The sequence below is a fragment of the Eumetopias jubatus genome, unplaced genomic scaffold (genome assembly GCF_037043125.1).
Source record: "Eumetopias jubatus isolate StellerSeaLion01/CBP00866 unplaced genomic scaffold, mEumJub1_p1.0 scaffold_12, whole genome shotgun sequence".
Taxonomy (NCBI): domain Eukaryota; kingdom Metazoa; phylum Chordata; class Mammalia; order Carnivora; family Otariidae; genus Eumetopias; species Eumetopias jubatus.
The window spans coordinates 26,933,197-26,943,763 of record NW_028274818.1 but is presented as its reverse complement, the minus strand read 5'-3'; the positions used below and the strand labels follow the sequence as shown (position 1 = coordinate 26,943,763).

General features: G+C 52.8%; 1 protein-coding gene across 4 annotated transcripts in view; it reads left to right on the top strand.

Annotated features, from left to right (window-relative positions):
- The first annotated feature begins 4,472 nt into the window (after nucleotides 1–4,472).
- Nucleotides 4,473–10,567, top strand: part of ATP2B4 (ATPase plasma membrane Ca2+ transporting 4) — a 94,787-nt gene continuing 88,692 nt past the window's right edge. For 3 of the 4 annotated variants that reach the window (XM_028120337.2, XM_028120340.2, XM_088016947.1), the window contains exon 1: nucleotides 4,473–4,881. The gene's annotated coding sequence lies outside the window, so the exon portion shown is untranslated. Of the gene's footprint in view, nucleotides 4,882–6,088; nucleotides 6,122–10,567 lie in introns of those variants that run through there. The other variant, XM_088016946.1, reaches the window with a different exon arrangement.

Here is a 10,567-nt window from a genome sequence, read left to right as displayed (position 1 = left end):
ATGTGTCTCCACAACTAGATGGGAGGCTTCGAGAAGACAAAGACTGTGTTTTATACAACTATATGAAACTGCCGAGCATCGCACTGGGCACGGATCATCCCTGCCTGCCACCTAGCTTTCCAATCTACCTTCCACACCACTGCCACAGCGAGCCTGCTCAAACAGAACTGGGGGGGTCACTCAGTGCCCTCGGTAGTCCAGCCCCCCAGGCTTCACTCCATCCTTCTTACCTCTGTACCTTTGCTCATGCCATTACCCTCACGGCTCCACCCCACTCACCCCTCCAAAACAGATTAAAGCTTGCTCTTCCAGGTTTTTCAGGTACCTCCAAATACCATCTCCTTTCTAGAGCCTTCTAACATTCCTGTCGGAAGTAGCCGTTCCCTGGAGTATCCATGGAAATATGGTAGTTATTGCTGCTAATCTCTTACTGTGCCTAAGTTACAAATTAAACTTATCATAGGTACGTAGGTAGGAAGGTGCCCATAGGAAAAAACATAACATATATAGGGTTCAGTACTATCCAAGGTTTCAGGTATCCACTGGGGGTCTTAGAATGTATTCCCTGAGGGATAAGTGGGGCGGGGGGTGGGGGGGACGGACTACTGTGGGGCGCCTGGGTGGCTCAGTTGGTTAGGCGTCTGCCTTCAGCTCAGGTCACGATCCCAGGGTCCTGGGACTGAGCCCCAGGTCAGGCTAACTGCTCAGCGGGGAGTCTGCTTCTCCCTCCCCCTCTGCCTGCCGCTCCCCCTGCTCGCGTTCTCTCTCTTTCTCTGTGTCAAATACATAAAACCTTCAAAAAAAAAAGGGGGGGGAGGACTACTGTATTTTCGTACTTCACTCTTTAACATGCATTACCTAGCATATAGTAAGCACTCAGTAAATATGTTTCAAAGAATAATTATAACACCTTCTATTATGGTTACTTGTGCTATGAATTTATCTTTTTCCTCCACTAAACCATAAGCTTTATTATCTCTGTACATCTTGTCTGGGCCCAGTGGATGTCGAAGCAGTAGACAGTCAAGAAAGGCGTCCTGAATTGAATAGTAGGTATCCAGTAATGAATAAAATGAATGAATAAAATTCACTGAAATGAGTGTACCTAAATGGTAGGTAGCAGCTCGAAGGGTTTCTATATTACTTTCTATATTACCTCGTACAAGGGACCAAAAAACCCAATTCAGCGTAGCTTATACATGCATAATGAGTCGTGTAACCAACTCATTTGTAGGAACGGCAAGGGCACAGTAGGCTATGAGGTACGGTTGACTCACATGTTGCCAGGGACTCACTCTCCACCTCTCCTCTCAGCCTCGCTCCCCACGAAAGCTTTCCTCTTTCCCACCGTCAGCGTTCTTCCGTGCGCAGGTAACATGGCTGCTGATAATTCCAGAGCCTCGCTCCTCACAGTGTCCGCTGCTGGAGGTAAGCAACCCTTGTTCTTTCTGTGGTCCTAAGTTCAAAAATTCCAGGAAAGGATGTAATTGGCTCAGTTTGGGCCAAGTAGGGGTGGGACCTCTAATAAACTGACAGTTCCCATGTTAACAGTGAGGAGAAAGACTGTCTTAAAGAAGCGGGTGTGGGTGTGGGGAGAATGGTGGCTGTTCTGGACAGGCGAAACAGCAGATACCCCCAGGAGGGAGAGATGCAGTTTGCATTCAAAGGCGTTGAGGAGAATCAGCAAGTGGGATCTGGGGAACTCAAGAGGGAGCTCCCAAGAGGCCAGAGGAGCCTATTCTGTTAAACACGTATGCGGGTCCTCCCCACACCCAAGACCTCAAGCCTGCTGCTGGAAGAAACAAGGCACCGAGGTTTCTGGGTTTGCAGAAAACACAGGTTTCGGTGGCTGGCTCAGGTGTAGAGATAAGTCTGCGGCTAAAGGCCCCTAAAGTCACCTTGACCCATGTCTCACATCCTTCCCTCCTGCCTCCACAGGGCTGAGGGCTGGAATGGGGTGGAGGGTTCCTCTTCTCTCATCCCACCACCCCTTCCCCGGGCAGAGGGAGCCCTGGGCTCTGAGAGAAGGGAGGACCTACCTGATGGCTGCCATGGAAGCCATATTCCTGGCCTGCCCAGGAATCCCAGCCGGCCAGAGGTGGGACACACATCAGAGCCTCCTGGGCAGCACCTCGCCCACAGAACAGGTCTCCCCGGAACCCAGGGAGTTTGAAGAGAGGATCTTGCCTTTCACATACTCACCAGCTAGGAACTGGCATCATGTCTCAGCCCCCACATGCCAGGCAGCCAAAGTAGACTTCTCCTTTAATGGGACCACACATCTGGCCTAAATTGTTACTCCTCCAAGACAAGTTTACTGAACAGTTGGGCAATGCTTCCACGCACAGCCACTGCAGACACAAGCTTAAAATATACTTTAATACATTTAAAGCACCATTCTGGAGCCCGGCTTTCTCATGATAAAGATGCAACTGACACTCATTGGGCTCCAAAATGTCAAGTTATTGCAATCCAGCAGGGAGCCTGACAAGCCATTAAATCTGAAGCTCTGTTCTGCGGATTCCTTTCCTTCCATTCGCATGTCTTCCCCAACAACCCATCTCGGCTCCTGAAGCTGACATTTTCGCAGGACTTTCCAAACTCTAACAAGGTATGGACCTTATCCTTGCCAGCAGGTCTTCCAAGGAAATGCCCCATGGAGTGGGGTGGGAGGCACCAAAGAAGTTGGGAGGGGGGCGGGGAGTGAATGAGAACAAATCTCACCCTTGGTGTCCTCTAAGCGCCAAGGAGGGTGAAACTTGGAAAAGAAGCCCATGGATGGCTTCTGTAGAAGGTGACCCTAAAACCCCCCCAACACCCCTGCAACCTTCTACCAACTGGGCAGGAGAGGGGAGGCACAGGACAGGCAGAGGCTTCTTTTGGACCTGGCTCCCAAGATAGGTGGCGGCAGGCAGTCTCCAGCACCACCTTGGGGGAGCTCTAAGTTCTGAGCCCAGTGTAACTAATCTAAAAAAGTTTCCTTCCTTTTATCTGTTTAACTTTCCCCGAGGTTAGAAATAGGATGCAGATGATTTCCTAAGAAACAGTGGGATAGGAAGACAAAGAGAGGAGAAAAGGACCCAAATGTTAGGCAATTGGAGAGGATGCTAAGGGGCAGAAGGAAAGTAGACTCTAGAAGCCCAGTTCACAAGTCTGTTTCTCCATGTGCCTATGGTTCTCCGTCCTGGGGCAGGGGGGACAGTATGCAAAGCAGGACAGGCATGGTGTGAAGGGCTGGGTTAGGCTGGAAGGATCTAAGAAGCCTCTTCCCAAACCCTGAAGTTCTGGTAGGTCACCCTCTTCACTGCACAGTTGATAACCTTAACCTGTGTAGGTTAACGTGCCTTCCAGAAGCATATGAATACGAATGAGTGGTGTGCTGAGGTAGGTGTGGGAATACATCAGTCAATGTAGATTTGTTGTGTGAATCAGTCGATGGTGCATGTTTGTACTTGAAAGCCACAATCAAAATCCAGGCAAAAGCTATGGGTGGTACTCTTGCACAATGCTGGTGGGGGTGTGGCTGTGGAGGTGTGATTAACAATTTATAGGCTGTGTATAAGTGCTCACAGATGCCTGAGTGAGGGCAAATGAAAAGAAATGTGTGTCGGAGTAGGACACAAGCACAGGAAAATCCTTGGACTTTGGAGTCAGTCTGATTGGCTTTGCATCCAGGCTCTGTCATTAGCCAGATGTATAACCTTGGGCCAGCCACTGATCCTCAATTTCAACTCTGAAATGAGGATAATAATAAGTACCTGCCAAGACTGCCATGAGCATTGGAAATGAGACCATATATACAAACAAAGCTTTTCTGCTTTAGCCCACACATAGTAGGGCTCATAAGAAAGCAGCTATTATCATACACCGTGGGTGGGTCCCTGGTAGGTACGGAGGCAAGAGGGAGCAAAATACGACCTAGGATTGTGTGTGTCAAGTCTGGGTGAGGAGGTGTGTGCTAAGATTTGTCTGTAAGCAAAGCTGTGTACTTGTGTGCATCCAAAGCGATTCCTTCTCCTCCAGGAGGCCCCCTATTCAGACAGGGGCAGGAGGGTGGGGGCCGGTGGCGCAAGGTGCCACAGACACCTTGGGTTTCTGGGTCCTGGGTCTAAGTGAGTAAGAGGTTGAGAGGCCCTTAGGAGCCGCAGGAAGCCAACAGCCAGCAGAAGCTTCCTTTTTTCCCTCCACCCAGCAACGGTTGAATACCGCCACCCACATCCACTCCCCACCTCCACCCCCCACCCTACTTTCCTTCCCACACGTGACAGCAAGGGCGGGGAGGAAACCAGAGAGAAGAGAGGATTCCTCCCCTCCATTTCTCCATTCCCCCTTAAGACGAACCAGGAAGCAGTGGCAGCTCGAAATCGGGCCACCTTAACAGTAGAGTAATGGTCTGGCCTCCAGCCAAGCCCCACCTCCGCTCCAGCTCTCGCTCCTCCCCCTTCTCCTCCCTCACTGCTCCCGGAGAGCTGGTGAGCAAGAGTCTGGCCCGAGTTGGCTGGAGCTGTTGCCATGACAAGCATTTTCTTAAGAAACCTCTGCTGTTGAGACCGTCCAAAGCTGGGGGTTGAGGGGGGGGGAGCACGAACTTCTTGGGGAACCATCCCTCCGAGGAGAGCAAGGCCAGAGACACCCGTCCAGCTCCCCTGAACCCATTTTCTTCCAGGAACCTGAGAGGTCCTTCCCTTTGGGAGGGCCGGGGGAGGAGACCCAGCCCACTCCCTGGCCGTAGCTGGAAAGGCGAGAGGGCAGAGGCAGCATCTCTAGCGTGGTTGCCACACTGGGGAGACCGGTGGGTGGTCACCCCCACCCTACCCCGTCCATGGAAACCCGGAGGGAGAGTCCCGCTTGGAGAAGCCTGGATCTTTGCTAGAAAGAGAGGTAGGCTTGCAGAGAATGAATTGACTCGCGATTTGCAAACTTTGTTTCTTTCTTTGCTCTCAATGGCTTCTAAAACTCCCCGAATTTCCTCTGCCTAGCATGTTTCTTGCGACTGGGTTTGGAGTGTGTGTGTCTGTGAGCGTCTCTGTGTGTGTGCGCACAGATTTGTCAAACACCGTATTTCCTAGATTCCTTTCTGAGGGACCGAATAATCAAACAAGTGATTTCTTTCTCTTTTCCTAGTTTTTGTCATTCCTGGGCCGCGGGGGTAGGGAAATGGAGGCACCGTCTTTTTCACACCCAAACTGAGCTTTTGGAAAAAGCATTTATTTCCCCCCATCCGTTCCTGCCCTCCCCCCCCCCCCTTGGCTTGGGAATGAGACGCAGAATGGAAAACTGTTGCAAAAATATTTTCCGCGTCTGTTCCCTTTCTCCAAAGCCCCAAAGAGAGATGGAAAAAAAAAAAAAAAAAGGACCGAGTAAGAAATTTTCAACAGGAGGGAGGGGCTGCAATGAGGGGCTCACTGGGGGGGGGGGCGGACGTCGGAGAAGTTGGGGGCTGGGGAAGGGGAGTGCACAAATTAAATTTCTTTAGCTATGTAGAGAAACCTCAGCAGTTTCTCTGCCGCTTGAAAAACATCCTCAGACTTTCACGTCTATAATTAGCTGTGGAAAAAGCTGGGAGTTCCCTCGCCCCACTGTTGTTGAGTGTGCGCCGAGCGTCAAGAACCAACTGTATGAGTGTCTCTGAGGGCACCGCCCCACACATCTCTGGTCCCAAAGGGGAGGAAAGAGCAGGGGGTGAAGTTAGAAAGTTTGCAGTTCCGAGGCTGGTGCCTGTGGGGCTGGTGAGCGTTGAGCGGTTGGGGGTTGGTCACGGGCATCCTGGGGAGGGTCCCCCGAGCGTCCTGGGCCACTGCGCCGTCTTGCAGAAGAGCTGGAAATGATGGTCCCTCCCGCTCTCCTGCACACGTTCGCTCCCTCACATACTTGGCTGGCTCTTGGGGTGGAGGAGGCCGGCTGGCACCCTCCCCAAGGCGAGGCCCGCCTCAGGCGCTCCCCCGTGTCTCCGAAGGACCCACCGCTCTTCTCCAGCTGCGTGGGGGGGGGGGGGCGACGCGGGAGTGGCTTGCGCATCCTGGGAGCGAGTGGGCACTCTGCTGGCCAGAGGCACCTCCCCCGGGCATTCCTGCCGGACTTACAACAACTTGCAGACGCGGTGTCGGCGCCGGCTGGCCTGGTAGGGGGGATGTCAGATGGAGAAATCGCGGGCACGCAACTGACGCGGCGGGGGAGGGGAAGTGAATCCCGGGCTACAGCGCCATCTCCTCCTCTGGGTGGGGTGTCTGGCTGGGAGGCTGCAGATCCTCCCCTCCCTCCTGGAGCTCCTCCCCAGAGCTGCCCCTTCTTGCCCTTCCTATTCCGAGGCCCCCTCCAGCCCCTTCAGCGCCGGCCCTCTTTCCGCGGAAGGAAGGGAAGAGACCAGGATCATCCTAGGCCGGGACAGGCCGTGGAGGGGGGCCCTAGGTGGTCAGGACGGGCTGGCTGGGGGAAGGTGGAGGAGGAGTGGGGCAGGAAGAGGTGGTGGCTCCGATGGCTCAGTGAGCCTGGGTCCCTGTAGCCTAGGGGTGGTGGCATGGGGAGCGGGCTCTGGGAGGTGGGTCCTGGGCCTGAAGCTGACCGATCAGCGGGGTCAGTCGGGGGAGGGGGGAGGAAGCACCTGCCTTCTGCCCCAGCTGGTTTGGTTGGAGGGGTGGTAAAGGTGGGAGCTTAGCAACTGGAAAGAAGGAAGCAAAGGGCTTTTGGAGGAGAGCTTAAATGGGGGCCCAGGAAGCAACGGGAACCAATTTTCATTTTGAGGCTTTGGATGATTGATCTGACTGCACCCCAAGGCCAGGCAGCTTCTCCCTCCTTGTCTTCTGATGGAGAATGGAACGAGGCCTTCCCCAGTGGGCAGGGGACCCAAGACAGGATCCATGCCCTTGTTCTGTAGGAAAGGGGGAGGGGAATCCATTTCTTTGCTCCTGCTGGGGAGCCCCATCCTCCCTGCCACCATCTTGCTGAGGTACAACCCCGAAATCACCCCTCCCCCCGCGCGCCCTGCCACCGTGGGGGCCCATAATCCCACCATCCCAGCGGTTGGCCTTCCTATTTTCGGTGCTCTGACTAGGGGTAGGTTCTGGTGGGTTCGGGGAGGGCTTCTCCCCGAGAAGTAGGTCCCTATCTAGCGCGCGCCGAGGCGCCGGCTCCCCTATCCCCCCCACCCCGCCGAGGCCTGGAGTCGCGGGGCGGGGCCGGCGGGGGCACCTCCTCTCGGTTCCCGCCGGGGCTGCTGCAAACCCGCGGCCTCCGGGCTCTGTGCGGCCGGCGCCCCGCCCCGTCGCGGCCTCTCCCGCAGCTCGGCTCCGCCCCCTGGCTCTGCCTTCCCGCGAGTACTCCGCGCGGGAGGCGCTCGAGCGGCCAAGCCCAGGTTTGCCGCCTCCCGGCCTGCGCTGAGCCTCCGGCCCCCTCCCCGGCCCCTCCCCGGCCCCTCCCCGGCCCGGTGCCACCTCCGTGTCCCTGGCTGGATTCAAGGGCAAGTCTGGATTCGAGGCTGGATCGAAGGAGGAGGCGCAGTCTTAGCCCCGGGACTCTCGGCGCCTAACACAGTACCTGACAGGTCATAAGGTGCTTGGTCAACGTTTGCTGAAAGAAGGAAGGGACATTCTGGGAGAGCCTGAGAATCACCCTCCTCCGGGCTGATGTGGGCTTCAGTTCCCCTCCGCACAATGGAAAGCCTGCACCCACTGTGATGGTGGGAGGGAGTGGCTGAGTCAGGTTTGTCCGATTTCTTTGGTGTTTGGTGTCAGAACAAAGTCAAAATGGGAATGCCCGGGTACGGGCAGAAGGGGAGCAGTTAGTTTGCCCAAGGGGTGAGTGCTGGAAGAAGTAAGGCGGCGTGGAGGGTTGGCGGTCCCTGAGCAAAGATATTAGGGAGGCTCACTCTTCCCCGGTGTTGGCTGGAGGGTCCTCAGAGGAAGAGGGGCCCTGGGGCTACTAGGCCCAGCCCTGACTCAGCTGCCACCTGTCAGCTACTCAGCATTCTACAGGAAACTGCCTCTATTTCAAGAATTTAGCTGCTCTCAGTAATCCTCATGGGCCCTTTACTCTTTTTTTGTCTGTGTTCTTGGTCTGGGACCAAGCACCCAAAGATATGGATAAGCCCTGCCCATTTAGGGCCTTCCAGATCTATGAACCTTTGGAGGGAGGAAAGGAAGGTGGTCGTTCTGGCTCCCCAGGACCGTAAGTATAATGTTTGGCTTAGGTTGACCCAGGTGTTTGGTTTGACCTTGAAAAGGAATGCCCTGCCCTGGGGCCTCACTGCTTTCCCTGGAGGAATTCTTCCAGCCCTTTGATGTCTTCCCGCCCCCCCCCCCCCCAGCCTATCCCTCAGACAGAGCTCCCTTCCCAGCCCAGGTCCCTGTTGATTCCCATCATCCCCAATTGGTATTTGGTCAAACTGGGATGACATCCTTTCCCCTGCTCATTTCCCCTTTCCCCTTTTTGTAGAGCAGGTCATAGAAAGAAAGCAGCTCCTGGGGCTGGAGTCGCCAAGTCTTGTGCGGAATGTTTTGTGCTTCCTCTCCCAACATCTCTCTTTGTCCCCTCTTTCCTCTTTCCCATGTATGAGCCAGCCTTGCTCCACTGACTTACTTCCTCTGCACATGTTAAAAGAGAAATGACAGGGACTTTTGAATTCTGCCTCCACCTTAAGCCAGCCCTCTGTGTTCAGCCCACAGGAATGTGGCCTGAGGAGGGAAACCAGGCAGGATCCAGTTAGGACCAGAGCCAAGGGCTCCGGGTCAGCAGAGGAGCCTTTGGAGCCAATTTGTGTTGGGGAGCGGGTGGAGGGTGGGATAGTGGAAAGGCCAAAGGAGAGAAAAGGGAGGTGAGAATCGAGGCATCAAGGGGCAAGGATCCCTCCTCTCTACTGCCTTCGCCACACTAATTCCTCTCTGGCTGAAGTTTTCAGCCCCATCACTTCTCTGTGCTCTGATTTCCCAAGTGAAGTACAGAAAGCTCTGGGACAATTCAGAATGATGAACTAGAGTGGAATCAGTGAGACCCCTTTGCTCTTGCCTTCCTGCCCGATCACTAGGGCACGGGGAGTGTGAGGTAGTGTGTTTACTGGTGGGGAGGTCAAGGACTCTCAGATACAGGCTCGGGGAAGCTCTCAGCTCAGAACACCTCTAGCAGGATCCACCTAGGTTGCAAAATCAGTGCTAAAAGTGCAAACCAGTACAACTCCTCCAGAGGGCAAGCTAGCAATATCTAACAAAACAGCATATGCATTTACCCAGCAGTCCTACTTCTAGGAATTTATCCAGAAGATGCACATTCACAGATACAAGAAGACATATGCACAAGGTGATTCTTTAACGCGTATTTGTAACAGGAAAGGAAATCACTGGAAACTCCCCAATGCTCATCTTTAACAGACTGGCTGAATGAACAACAGTACATCCACACCATGGAGTACTATGCAGCCAAAAAAAGTAGGAGCCCTGTGAACTGATGTGATGTGATTTCTAGGATATGTTAAATGGAAGATGCAAGATGCAAAAGAGTGCATATTGTATGCCACCTTTGAGCTGAGAAAGCAGGAGAAGTAAGAGTTTTTTTGCAAACACACACACACACGCAAAGGATAAACCAGAAATTAATTTAAATGGTTACCTATAGAGTGGGTGGGAACAAGGTAGAGAAGATAGAGACGGGCATGAAACTTTACTGTTTATACTTTTTTAGACGGTTTTGGGTTTAAATTAGATTTAAATTAGATCCAAAAGAAAGAAAACCGCAAACCCCAAAGCCAACCACAACAGAAACAGTGAACCTAACTGAATATCAGTTTGATTACTCTTCAAGGAAAATAATTAATTCAATTAATTTTTTTAGTTTAATGCCTTGACTCTTAGTGGAAGGTATGTTCTCGGGATAAAAAGAACTACAAAAAAAATCTTGAACTTTATCATTGTGTTATTAGTCACGGTTGTTGGTGTCAGAAATTGGAAACAGTTTTTTGTTTATTGTAGGCTAGATCCAATGAGTAATGATATTGGTAGCTCTGGAAATCAGGGTTTCACTATGGAAGAAGAGAGACAAAAATACAGAACCAGGGAAGGTGAGGCAGAACCCTGTGATCCTTTATCTCCTAGGTCTATTCCCTGGAAGGGTCTAGAAGCAAAGCTACCCGGTAGTGGTGTACACGTCTCATGCCCAGATGTTTCTTTCTAAGGACCACCAAAGCAGTGCTCCCTGGAGAAATGGCGGGTTCTAAGTGTGGGACTGGGGAAGTACACATGAATCATGTGATGTCAGAAAGCTAGACCATGCTCATGGCCAAAGGACACAGGAGTTGGCTTCAGGAAGCTCCCACAGCACAATTTCAGGACACGCTGAGCAATGAAAAGAATAACAGTAATAGATTGTGAGACACTGAATAAAAGATGCCACGACTCCATTCTGACAGTTAAAGTGGAACAGGGAGGAAAAACTCTTAGCACAGAGATGCCAGCTGATGAAAGGTGGAGGCACTGAGAGAACTTGACATTTACCAGTTTGCGGCCCCTCATGTAATAGCTGGTTCACGCCAGGCTTACTAATGAACGCTAAAACCATTGGGTGAAAGGCTGATCTCAACGCC